The sequence below is a fragment of the Chiloscyllium punctatum genome, chromosome 36 (genome assembly GCF_047496795.1).
Source record: "Chiloscyllium punctatum isolate Juve2018m chromosome 36, sChiPun1.3, whole genome shotgun sequence".
In the NCBI taxonomy this organism is placed as follows: domain Eukaryota; kingdom Metazoa; phylum Chordata; class Chondrichthyes; order Orectolobiformes; family Hemiscylliidae; genus Chiloscyllium; species Chiloscyllium punctatum.
In genome coordinates, this window is record NC_092774.1 from 35,469,467 (window position 1) to 35,481,744 (window position 12,278).

The window sequence follows — 12,278 nt, forward strand, 5'->3', positions numbered from 1 at the left end:
TCTGAATCACAGCATGTGTCACAGCGCAGTCGGACGCCATGCGGCCCACCTTCACTCTGCTGGTTCGACAGAGTAAGTAAACGTGTGTCTCTATTCGCATCATTCACTTACCTTCTCTGTGTATTTCTGCATATTGTTACTTGAAATATGATCAAGCACCTCCACTAATTCTCCCCCCACATCGGCACGGCTTCCGATTTTGTAAAGTTGATCCTGCAGCCCAAAACACTGCCAAATAAATTGATTGTTTGAATCAATCGAGGAACGGACTCCTCCAGATTGGCCAAGAACAAAAGGACGTCATCAGCATGATGTTAAAGATCAGCCATTTCAGAAAGTCATTTAAATGTAGAGCTTTTCTAACAACAGGTGTGAATCTTGTCTGTGTCCCAATATCGAGTCAGACTGACATTGTTGTTCGAAAAGCCATGCATTTAAATGAAATTCTTGAAGGTAATTTAAAACTAGTTCTGGGATTAAAGTACCAAAGAACAGAAGCCCATTCTAAAATACAAAGATTTAATCTAAAATTGTTTAGTGAAGGACAGCTCCATGACCGTGGACTCCTTTGGCTATAAATTCTGTGATCATGATCTTATTGTCCACGACCACCTGATGAAAGAGCAGCACTCTGAAATGGAGTGATCAGTAAAAATGTCTCATTTGGATCCCCCCAAGGTTCGAAATGGAAACATATCTCTTCAAGGTTACAGTTTGATTTGCCCTTTCAACACTCTTGAAATGTAATGTGTTCCATTGTAGTGTTCAATTCTGATCCATTAAAATCAGTATCCAGTCTCATCTGAGTGCAGAACCAACTCAACTGACGGAACAAACAAAAACTTTTCGGTTTGCTTTTGAGATGTGACATCTTCTCCCCCTCCCTCTCTGGTGATCGAAATGAAGCAGGCACCTGAGGACAAAAGTGTTTTATTTGCCGGTGAAAGATACTGCTTCACAAAGTTGTACTACGGAAGGGAAGCAGTAACGGTGATTATCTGGTTGTTCACATTGTGAATGTTCCCATTGCTGCGCATGTCTGTGTTAACGTCAGAACTCTGCAGCATGGCGGCGTCAGGTACGCAGAGTGCCGGGGCCGCAATGGATGACGCATCTGACTACACCTACCTGTTTGAAATGCAGCTCACAGCTTCTTCACACATCCCAAATAATCTTTCTCATTGTCCTGAAGCGGGCATAAGGTTTGAATTCCCGATCTGCGGGAATGAGAATCCTTTCACTGTCTCGCGTCAGTAAGTGTCCCTGAGAACATCAGAGTCCCGTCACAGCGCTGTCAGAGGAGGGGAAGCTGAAAGATACCCACACGCTGCTCACGGGCACATTTCACTTTCCCCAACTCACCGCCCCAACCACTGCGGCTCCTGGGAGTGGAAAGGTAAGAAACACCAAAACCCAGTCTCAACTTTGTAAATCATCAGGAAATAAGAAAAATGTTCATCCCTTCGGGTCTTCCATCCTAGGCTAACAGGGGTGATTTTAAATGGCTGTCCAGTCAGTGTCAATTCTTTTTGGTTGAAAATATCTTCCTTATCTCATCCCAGCATTTCTTGCCACAGAGACCCGTGCGGCAGACTTCATGTATACATTTCCTTGTATGGTATTTTGTAAATAACATTCGTTTTCTGGTTGTTTGTATCGGGTATTTCAGGTTCATTAGTCTCTGTTCAAGTGTGTTGGTAGGTTTGTGGGCTACCATGATGCTGAGGGGTTTGAGTTGTCTGGACATCATTTAACAGATGTATTTAATGTAAGGTATTACGGCTAGGGTTTCTGCACACGTTGTGTCTGCTAGTGTCAATTTGTTGATGAAAAATCGGCATTCTGGGTTTATTGGGTAGGCAAAAGTGAGGACTGAAGATGCTGGAAACCAGAGTTGAGATCAGAGTGGTGCTGGAAAAGCACAACACGTCAGACAACTTCCGAGGAGCAGGAAAATCGAAGTTTCGGGCAAAGGCCCTTCATCAGGAGTAGAGGCAGGACGCCTCCAGGTTGGAGAGATAAATTGGGGATCGGGGGGTGTGCTGGGGCGAAGGTAGCAAAGAGTAAAATAGGTGAATGCTGGTGGGTATGGAGGTGACAGGTCAGAGAGGAGAGTGGAGCGGATAGCTGGGAAGGGAGCTTGGCAAGTCGGACAGGTCATGAGGTCAGTGTTGAGCTGGAAGTTTAAAACAGAAGTAAGGTGGGTGGAGGGGAAATGAGGAAACTGGCGAAGTCCACATTGATGCCCTGAGGTTGAAGTGTTCTGAGGCGGAAGATGAGGTGTTCTTCCTCCAGGCGTCGGGTGGGGAGGGAGTGGCGCTGAAGCAGGCCCAGGACGTGTATGTCCTTGGCAGAGCGGGAGGGGGGGTGGTTTGAAATGTTGGGCATAGAACGATGGGGTTGATTGGTGCCGGTGTCCCGGAGATGTGACTTGACTCTCCAGTCTCCCCAAAGTTGTAGAGATCGCATCGGGAGCAATGGATACAAAATAATACATTGGTGGATGTACAGGTGAAAGTCTTCTTCCCATCGCGGCACGGGTTCGATTCCCGGGCAGAGAAGCAATTCTCAGTAGAGCTAGGGCGGTGCATGCATATCTCCCTGGTGGTCTAGTGGTTAGGATTCGGCGCTTTCACCGCCGCTGCCCGGGCTCGATTCCCGGTCAGGGAAGCAATCATTTGCGTGTCTGTTGGCTGCTAATTCTTCTGAAATGCGCTATACAGTTGTTTATTGATCTTCAGAGTTCCTAGGTGCTGCAGTGTGTAATGGATCGTTGAAATTGCATCCTGATGCAGATTTGTTTGTATGTGTAGGGATGTTTGCTTCTGTAGTTCAGTTCTTGGTTCGTGTGTGTTGTTTTCCTATATACGCTGTTTTGAATTTACCATTGACTGTTCGCTCTACTGTGACATCTGGAAATAGCACTTTGTTGTTCTTCTCCTCTTTTGTGAATTTTATGACAGTTAGGATATTGTTGATGGTGTTGTATGTTTCCTCTAATTTGTTTCATTTTATGATGACAAAAGTATTATCGCTGGAGCGGACCCAAAGTTTGGGTTGGATCGTTGGAAGGGCTGTTTGTTCAAGTCTCTGCGATATTGCTTCTGCTAGGCATCCTGATACTGGTGGTTTCATGGGTGTTTCGTTGATTTGTTTGTAGGGCTTGTTACTGAATATGAAGTGGATGGTAAGGCACAGTTCCACGAGCTTGACAGTGTTATCTTTGCTGATAAAGTTGGTGCTGTGTTTGTATCTTTGGTTCTTCGAGTAGTGTCTTCAGTTTTCTTTGGCCACGTTGATGTTAATGGATGTTAACATGGCTGTATGTCAAAGGACAACATTATTCCATCCTCTTCTACCTTGGTGTCTTTGGTGTTCAAGAGTTCTTGGATAGAGTAACTGGAGTGGTGTGAATCTGCGACTTGGTGTTTTAGTCTTTAGTGAGGGTTTTTGACTAGTCTGTATATTGGTGTTCCAAGTGGTGAGACTATGGTCCTGAGGGGGGCTCCTGGTCTGAAGAGGAGGAGAACAGCAACAAAGTGCCATTCCTAGATGTCACAGTAGAGCGAACAGTCAATGGGGAACTTCAAACTAGCGTCTACAGAAAAATAACACACACAAACCAAGTACTTAATCACAGAAGCAATCATCCCAACACCCACAAACGAAGCTGCAGCAGGACATTATTTCAACGAGCCACTACACACTGCAGCACAGAGAAACTACGAAGAGCAGAAGAGAAAGACGTATATAGTGTATTTAAGGAGAAAGGGTACCCAATAAATCCAGTCCGCCAATTTCTCATTGATGCTTCCAAGCTGACTCTCAAAAATTAGGTTTGTCCTTCCATCCTTTCCTATTTTGTTTTGTGGGTTTTGAAAACTTTCCCAATCCGCTGACTGATTGTTGGAGTTGGGAAGTTATGTTGTGGCTGTACAGGGCATTGGAATATTGTGGAATAATTTTGGAATATTGTGTGCAATTCTGCTCTCCCTCCTATCAGAAACATAGTATGAAATTTGAAAGGGTTCTGAAGCACCAATGGGTCCACAGAGGGGAGAGGCCCTTCTGCTGTCCTGAGTGCGGGAAGGCCTTTAGTGATTTCTCTGCAATGCTGACGGACCAGTTGGCCCAAGCCGGGGAAGGTTGTTCTCCGGCCCCAAGTGCGAGATGGCCTTCAGCACTTCTTCCCACCTGCTGAGACACCAGTTGGTCCACACCGAGGAGAGGCCGTTCTTCTGCCCCGAGCGCAGGAAGGGCTTTGCTCTTTCCTCTGACCTGCTGGCCCACTGGTGGGTCCACATGAGGGAGAGGTCGTTCAGTTGCCCTAAGTGAAGGAACGCCTTCAGCAATTCCTCAGCCCTGCTTAACCACCAATCCATCCACACCGGAGAGAAGCCATTTTCCTGCCCCGAATGCGCAAGGGCTTTCCCCGCTCCTCTGCCCTCTTGAAGCACCAGTGTGTCCACAGCGGGAAGAGGCCCTTCAGCTGGCACGTGTGTGGCAAGTGATTCATGTTCTCCTGCAACTTGCGGAAGCACCAGCGGGGGCACCAACGCTCCCAACAATCAGACCCCACCGGTGTTCTGCCTTGGGTCACCCCATGGACTAAACCTCCTGTCACTTCTGACAGTGGGTGCAGTGGAAGAGTAGGTGAGCTGTTTTTGTTTTCTGCTGGACTGCAATTGCCTCCACCAACCCCACAACCACAACCTCACGGTGGCTCAGTGGCGTCACGGTGACTCAGTGCTTAGCACTGATGCCTCATGGCACCAGGAACTCAGGATGAATTCCACCCTTGGGGGTCTGTGTGCAATTTGTGGAGGATAGGAAAATGGATCTGACTGGGTTACTCTTCGGAGGATCAGTGCAGATGTGTTGGGCTGAAGGACCTGTTTCCACACTGTAGGAGTTCTTCGATCCTATGAGCTTTGCTTTGAGAGGACACTGCTGCTCGTTGAGCTCGGGACTGCGCATTGGCAATGAAATGATCCAGAGAAACCTAAGACCGCAAGATCATCAGAGCAGAAGTTAGGCAATTCGGCCCTTCAAATCTACTCTGCCATTTGTTAGAGTAAAAAATTTCAGATGAGATTCGCTACAGTGTGGAAACAGGCCATTTGTCCCGATAAGTCAAGAAGCGACCCTCCGAAGAGTAACGCACCCAGACCCATTTCTCTCTGACAAATGCACCTAACTCTATGGGCAATTCAGCATGGCCAATCCACATGACCTGCACATCTTTGGACAGGACCACACAGAGAAAACCCACGCAGACACTGGGAGAATGTGCAAACTCCTCACAGACAGCCACCCAAGGCTGCAATCAAACCTGGGTCCCTGGCGCTGTGAGGCTGAGCCACTACATGCTGCAACCCGAAGTACGCAAGCAGGAGGTTGGGAGAATACAGCAAGCCAGGCAGCACCAGGATATGGAGTAGTCAGCGTTTTGGGTATTAACCATTCTTCAGGACTGAAACGTTGACTTTTCTATGAGAATCGATTTACGGGAATGTTGCTGGGGGTTAGAGGGTTTGAGCTACAGGGAGAGGCTGAATAGGCTGGGGCTGTTTTCACTGGAGCATCGGAGGCAGAGGAGTGACCTAATAGAGGTTACAAATTCATGAGAGGCATGGACAGGGTAATAGACAAGGTAGTTTCCCTGGGATGGGGGAGTCCAGAAGTAGAGGGCATAGGTTTAGGGTGAGAGGCGAAATATATAAATAGACAACTTCTTCATGCAGAGGGTGGTACATATATGAAATGAGCTGCCACAGGATATGGGTCAGGAGCTATCAAATGTGACTAGATAACTTTAGGATTTCAGGTCAGCATGGAAAAGTTGGACCAAAGGGTCTGTTTCCACGCTGTATGTGTCTCTGACCACTGGGTCCTGATGTAAGTTTAAAATAAAGTCCAAGTAACTTTGAATAGTTCAATCTTGTGGCGCTCACCTCCTCAAATTTTTCAAATGAATCCATCTGAGCGATACTGTTTCAACCTACTGTGTTGGACAAAGTATCCCATCAAGTTCAACAGAAACCCAGAGTTGAAGAAGTCAGAAGTCAGAACACCAAGGTGACCAAAACTGATCACAATATTCCAGGTGCATCCTCATGAACGTCCTGTATAACTACAATATAACTTCCCAACATCTATCGCAATTCCCTAACTGATGAAGATTAATGTGCCTAAACATTTCTTCACTGCCTTGTGTACCGATGTAATCAGAGATATAGGACCTACTTTAAACTGATCCACAATCCAGCTGCTGGGAACACCGAAGCAGAGTAGTACAGCATGAGTGTGCTGGGTAGATAACCCAGAAGTCGATGGGTCAACACCATATGATGCTATTGCTCAATGTCTCCTTAAGCTGCTTTCCTCGGCAAAGGTGCTCTGTTCTGTATCTTGCCTTTGCATCTGCTTCCCAAAGTTTCTTCAGTAGAGGAGTGGTAGTGGCAGCTGGAGGAAGGTCCGAGCTCCAAGAAGCGGGGTGTAAGGCTGGAGGTTGTATTTGCTCAAGGCTTGTAACATATTAACTTATTTAAATGATATCTATTGTAAGGGGCTATGGTTCACATTAAAGCCAGAGGATTTGTTTATATTTAGCAGTTGTAGGTCGTATTCAATGTGTGTTATTATTTTGTTAGTTCGAATATTGTAAGTCAAAGTGAATGGTGTAATTTCATTTCTGATGTCAGAATTTGACATTGAATGTGCAGGTGTGAATACCAGTAAGTTGTGAAAATAAATCAATAACTTGTGATTTTATAGCAAAAAGAGCAGTTCACTGCAATCAATGGCATTGTCTCATTTGAAGGTGATGAGTTGAGCGTGACCAACAAACCGTTTCATGCAGTCACCCAATTTAATTAAAATTTTCTTTAACTTAATTGAAGATAATAACTCTGGCATGCTAAAATTTACACAATTTGTGTATAAGATTTATTTATATATCCATTGCTCTGCAACATTGGGGAGACTGGATGTCAACTTGCAGAACATTTCAGGGAACAGCTCTAGGACTCCAAAACTGAACGACCCCACCGCCCTGTGGCTGAATACTTTAACTACCCCTCCCAATCCGTCAAGGGCATGCACGCACTTGGCGGCATCCCCCTCCAAGCTCTAGCTACCTGACGCATGTAGGAAGAACACTTCATCTTCCGCCTTGGAACCCACCAACTACATGGGATCAATGTCGATTTCACCAGCTTCCATATTTCCCCTCACCCTCACTCCCACACCACGCGCCTTGTCCCAGATCCCACCTTCCAGCCCGGCAGTGGCCTCTTGAGCTGTCCTACCTTTTCATCTTTCTTCCCACCTATTCGCTCCACCCTCCTGTCTTACCTCTCATGATCTCTCCCCACCACCATCGACCTATTTCATTCACAGCTACCTCCCCTCCATTCCCATCTCCTTCCCAATTATCTCTCGGCCTCCTTGGAACAACGTTCATTCCTGACGAAGAACTTATGCTCTAAACAAAGACTGTGGTGAAGGAACATCCTGAATAAGAAAGAGCTCCCAATTCAGATGTGTTCCCCATTTGTTTCCCCGTTTATCTAGAAATAAGAAATGTTGTTTTCTTCCGCGAGAAAGTGGTCTTATACTTTGCGGTGTCTGAAGTGTTATACCACTCCACGTCTTTGCCTAGCTTTTAAGAATCCTTTCAACCTGTCTTTCAGACAATGGTGGCGGTGACCAAAAGCAATGCCCCATTTCTCCTCCTGTGAACCACGTTGACATGTTGTCTGAGTGTACTTGGTTTTCAAAATGTAATTTCGCCATTGAAGTGAACTGGGTTAATCTTTATCGATCACTAGCTTTGTTTGCATTAACTGTAATTATCCACCAATTTGCTGTTTTTTGTTCCACCAAAGCTGGAAACAATGATCTGTATTTATGTTGCACTCAGGTGTGAACAATCAACCCAAGAATTGTCATATTATTATAGTTGACTCAAGCTATAAAAGGAGGCATTCTGTGGCAGTTTAAGACTAAAAATGTGGCTAGAAAGAATGTAGATTGATGAGGAAAGTCAAACAACAGAATCTCTGTCCACAATCTATCAGTCTGGCTTGATAAAGTGGTGACTCTTCAAAAGCACCTTCCAAGCCATCACCTCAACCATCAAGAGCAGGTAAGTGTGAACACAGCATGCCAACTGTGAAATATATCGCATTGCTTCTTTGTTATTGATCAAAAGCCTGGAATTCGCTCCTGAACATTATTGCACACCAAATCATAATTGTGAAGCAATTTAAGAGGCAGCTCAGCACCACGTATTCAAGGACAGTTTGGGAAGGGTTGTTGGCAGAGCCAATGATAGTCACATCTCATGAAATAATAAGCAAAGAGGCATGGACAGAGGATTGGCTAACCAATGATACAATTGGGATAAGGGACATGTTCAGGATAGCAAATTATAACGAGTAGTGTGCCACAGGGATCAGCGCCGGGGCCAAAATTATTTACAAAATCTATTTGAATTCCTTGGATAAGTAAAGTGAATGCACTATTGCCAAGACTGCTGAAGAGACGGTTGATGGGAAGGCAGGTGGTAAGAATGACGTGAAATATCTGGAGAGGGATATAGACAGGTTAAGCAAATGAGCAAACCTTTGGCAGACGGAATAGAATGTGGGGAAATGATGTTGTGCACTTTGCCAGGAGGAAAAGTGTTGAATGTCAAATGGAGAAAGCTGTTGCATAGAGGGATTTGGAAGCCCATATCCATGCATCTCTTCAGCCAAATTCAGTGAGTAGTCGGGAAGGCAAATGGGAGGTTGGCCTTTAAATAGAGTATAAAAGTAGGGAGGTTATAGTGAACCTATGTCAGGCATCAGTCAAGTCAAAACTGAACACTGGGAGGGTCCTTTACCTAAGGAACGATATACTGGCATTGGAGGCAGCCCAGAGAAGGTTGACCAGGATGATATCAGGGATGGAAAGAATATCATATGAAGAGAAGTGAATAGGTTGGGCCTGTACTTAATCGAAGTTAGAAGATTTAGAGGTAACCTTATTTTCACATAAAAGATTCTAAGGATACTTGACGGGCTTGATGTGGAAAAGTTTAGCTTTGTGGGTGAGTCTAGCACCAGAGGGAATAACCTGCAAATGAGGGATTGCATGTTGAAGACAGATAGGAATTGTTACTGAAGGCAGTAAATCTGTGGAACATGTTACGACAGAGTGTTGTTGAGCCTGGGTCGTTCAGTACATTCAAGGCTGTCAGATTTTTTTTTAACCAGTGAGGGAATTGAGGATTATGGGGAAATGGCAGGAAAGTGGAGTTGATCTTTACCAGAACAAACGTGATCTTAATAAACGGCAGAATTTATTCAATGCGGTGAATTGAATAGTAAGTAATAAAGGGGAAAAGGATACAACTGGCACCTACAGGCCAGTCAGTGTTGGAAAATTAGAGATTGGACAGAGTTGGTGGCATTTTGGCATTGTTACTGGATTTCAAATCTGGAGTTTCAAATTGATGCTGCTATGTCTCCGGTGAGCTTTGAAATCAATTAATATATCTGGAATATAAAGCTTATCGCTGCTTTGGTGATCTTAGCAATTGATATAAGGACCTATCTTGTTAGGGAAGGAAATCTTTAGTCCTTACCCAGCTAGGCGATTGTGTCACTCTTGATCCATGGTAATGTGATTTACTCGTAACTGCCCTCTGAAATGGCACTTGCTTTTTCTGGGAGATCAAGTGCCACATCCCATGAATGAATAAAGGAAAATATTCAGCAGAAAATTGCCACTGAAGTGAAGGTTATATAGTGATAATGGTTGAGTAACCCAGAGATCTATGTCTTCTGAGAACAAAAATTCAAATCCCATCATGGCAGCCAGTGGATTTTATGTTCAACTAATAAAAAGATCTGGAAGTGAGAGTTTGTCTCAGTACTGGCCACCAGGAAACCTTTATTGATGAAAACAATAAACTGCAGATGTTGGAGATCGGAAACAAAAGGCACCATTGCTGGGGCATCGCAGCAGGTCTGGCAGCATCTGTGGAGAGAAAACAGTTAGTGTTTTGAATCCAGTCACTTTTGAAGAGCCACTGGACACGAAACATTAATACTAATCTCTTTATAGACGCTGCCAGAATCGTTCGGTGTCTCCAACCATTATTGATTGATTGTTGTGAAATTATTCCTTTATGGAGGAAAATCTACCATTCATCAACCCTGTGTGTGCACAGCGACCATGTGATTCCAGATCTACTACAGTGTGGGGTTGACTCTCAGCTGCCTTCTAGCACGTAGTCAAGTACTCGGTCCAAGGGACATGAGGGACGGTGAGAAAATGTTGCACATGCTTGCAACAATCACATGTCACGATTTTGTTTACAAGAAAAGCATCGATTAATGAAGGACAGCCAAGACAAATTGCTATGGGAACGTCATGCCCAACGGATTTGATTTCCTTGTAGCAATACCATAAAATTGTAAGTATTTTTAAAAATCATCTTCAGAGGTTACATCACTATAGGAATACTGCATGCAATTCTGGCTGTTTGATAGGCGAAGGATGTTGTGAAATTTGAAAGTGTTCAGAAAAGATTTACAAGGACGCTGCCAGGGTTGGAGAGTTTCAGCGCGATGAAAAGGCTGAACAGACTGGGGTTATTTTCCCTGGAGCTTTGGAGGCTGAGAGGTGACTTTATAGATGTTCTTAAAATTATAAGGGGCATGGAAAACGACAAACAGGAAAGGTCTTTTCCCCGGGGTGGTGGCGGGGAGTCAAAAACTAGAGTGCATAGATTTAAGGTTAATAGCAAATGGAGTTTAATATAGATAACCGTGAGGTCTCACAGTTTGCATAGTCAAATCAAGGTAGGAGTTTCATGGTGAATGATTGGACCTGTAGTGGAACAGAGGGATCTCAGAGTAGGTTTACAGTTCACTGAAAGTGGAATCATAGGTAATAGTATTTCGGCACACCGGTGAGAGCGTTGAGTATACAAGCTGGGAATTTATGTTGCAGTTATACAGAATGTTGGTGAGGCTGCACTTGGAGTATAAAATAGATTCAGTGCTATATTGAAGGCAGGAAAGAATAACAAACATATCCTGATTAGAGAGACATAAATTATGTATCTAAATAAGATAGTGAATTAGAGTATAGATAAGTGCCAAATGATAATGTTCTTCCGACAAGCACCGAACTTGTTTCATTTGCAGTATTTCGAACCAAGAAATCTAGGGGTGCACGTTCATAGTTCCAAGAAAGTCGAGTTACACTTTGACAGGGTGGTGAAGAAGCCTTTCAGCCTGCTTCCATTCATCAATCCAAGTATTGAGCACAGGAGTTGGGACGTCTTGTTGCAGCTGTCACACATGCCACACAACACAAGTTATGACCCTGCCCTTCTCTGACTGACCATCCCTTTGAATATCAGGGGGAAGACACCCCTTTAATTGTGATGTTCAGGAAACATGCCTTACTTCAACAAAAAATGTGCTGTACTCACAGATGTTTGGACAGAGAAAGGAAGTTGCAGTCTGGGGTGAAGCTCAATCTTCATTCAGAAAGAGAGGAACGGCAGTAGCTTCATAAGCTCATGGTCCAACTTGTACATTCAGAAAATAGAGGGGCTTTGATTGGCAAGAGGACCCAGCAAATTCTGGTCCTTCAGGGCTCCCCATTGGTCAATCTCCAATAACAGCACTGCCTGGACTGGGTGACGTGAGCGATGGGAGACAGTCAGCCTGGAAATGCAGGAATGTCACTGCCAACCTCCGCGAATCCAATTGGCTACCTAAGGTTTGCACGCGCGCATACACACACACACAGACACACACACACCATTGTGGGCATCACAATGCAAACGTAAGCCAACGAGCTTCAGCGGGAAACTGTCTGTTCTGGGCAAAATCTGGGAGCAAAGCAATGTTTCCCCCTTTCCATTCCTCATCCTGGGAGGGCGAGAGAGGGGGGAGGCACTGTTCACTTGCAGTAACTGGAGACAGAGAGTATGAATCCAAACAGGGAGCAGACTCTGCAAAGGTCGGTTTCAGTCGGCTTCTTCTGGAATATTGTGTGCAATTCTGGTCTCCCTCCAATAGGAAGAATATTGTGAAACTTGAAAGGATTCAGAAGAGATTCAGAAGGATGTCACCACGGTAAGAGGGTTTGAACCACAGGGAGAGGCTTTGAATCACAGGGCGAGGCTGAATAGGACAGGGCTGTTTTCCCTGGAGCATCGCAGGCTGAGTGATTTTTTTTAATAAAATAGGTTTATAAAAGCTTGAGGG

The 12,278-nt window shown here is 44.8% G+C and overlaps 1 non-coding gene across 1 annotated transcript; it reads left to right on the forward strand.

Moving 5' to 3' along the window:
• The first annotated feature begins 2,598 nt into the window (after nt 1-2,598).
• On the forward strand, nt 2,599-2,670 carry trnae-uuc (transfer RNA glutamic acid (anticodon UUC)). The gene has a single exon. It is a non-coding gene; the product is annotated as a tRNA-Glu (tRNA).
• Nucleotides 2,671-12,278: the final 9,608 nt, after the last annotated feature.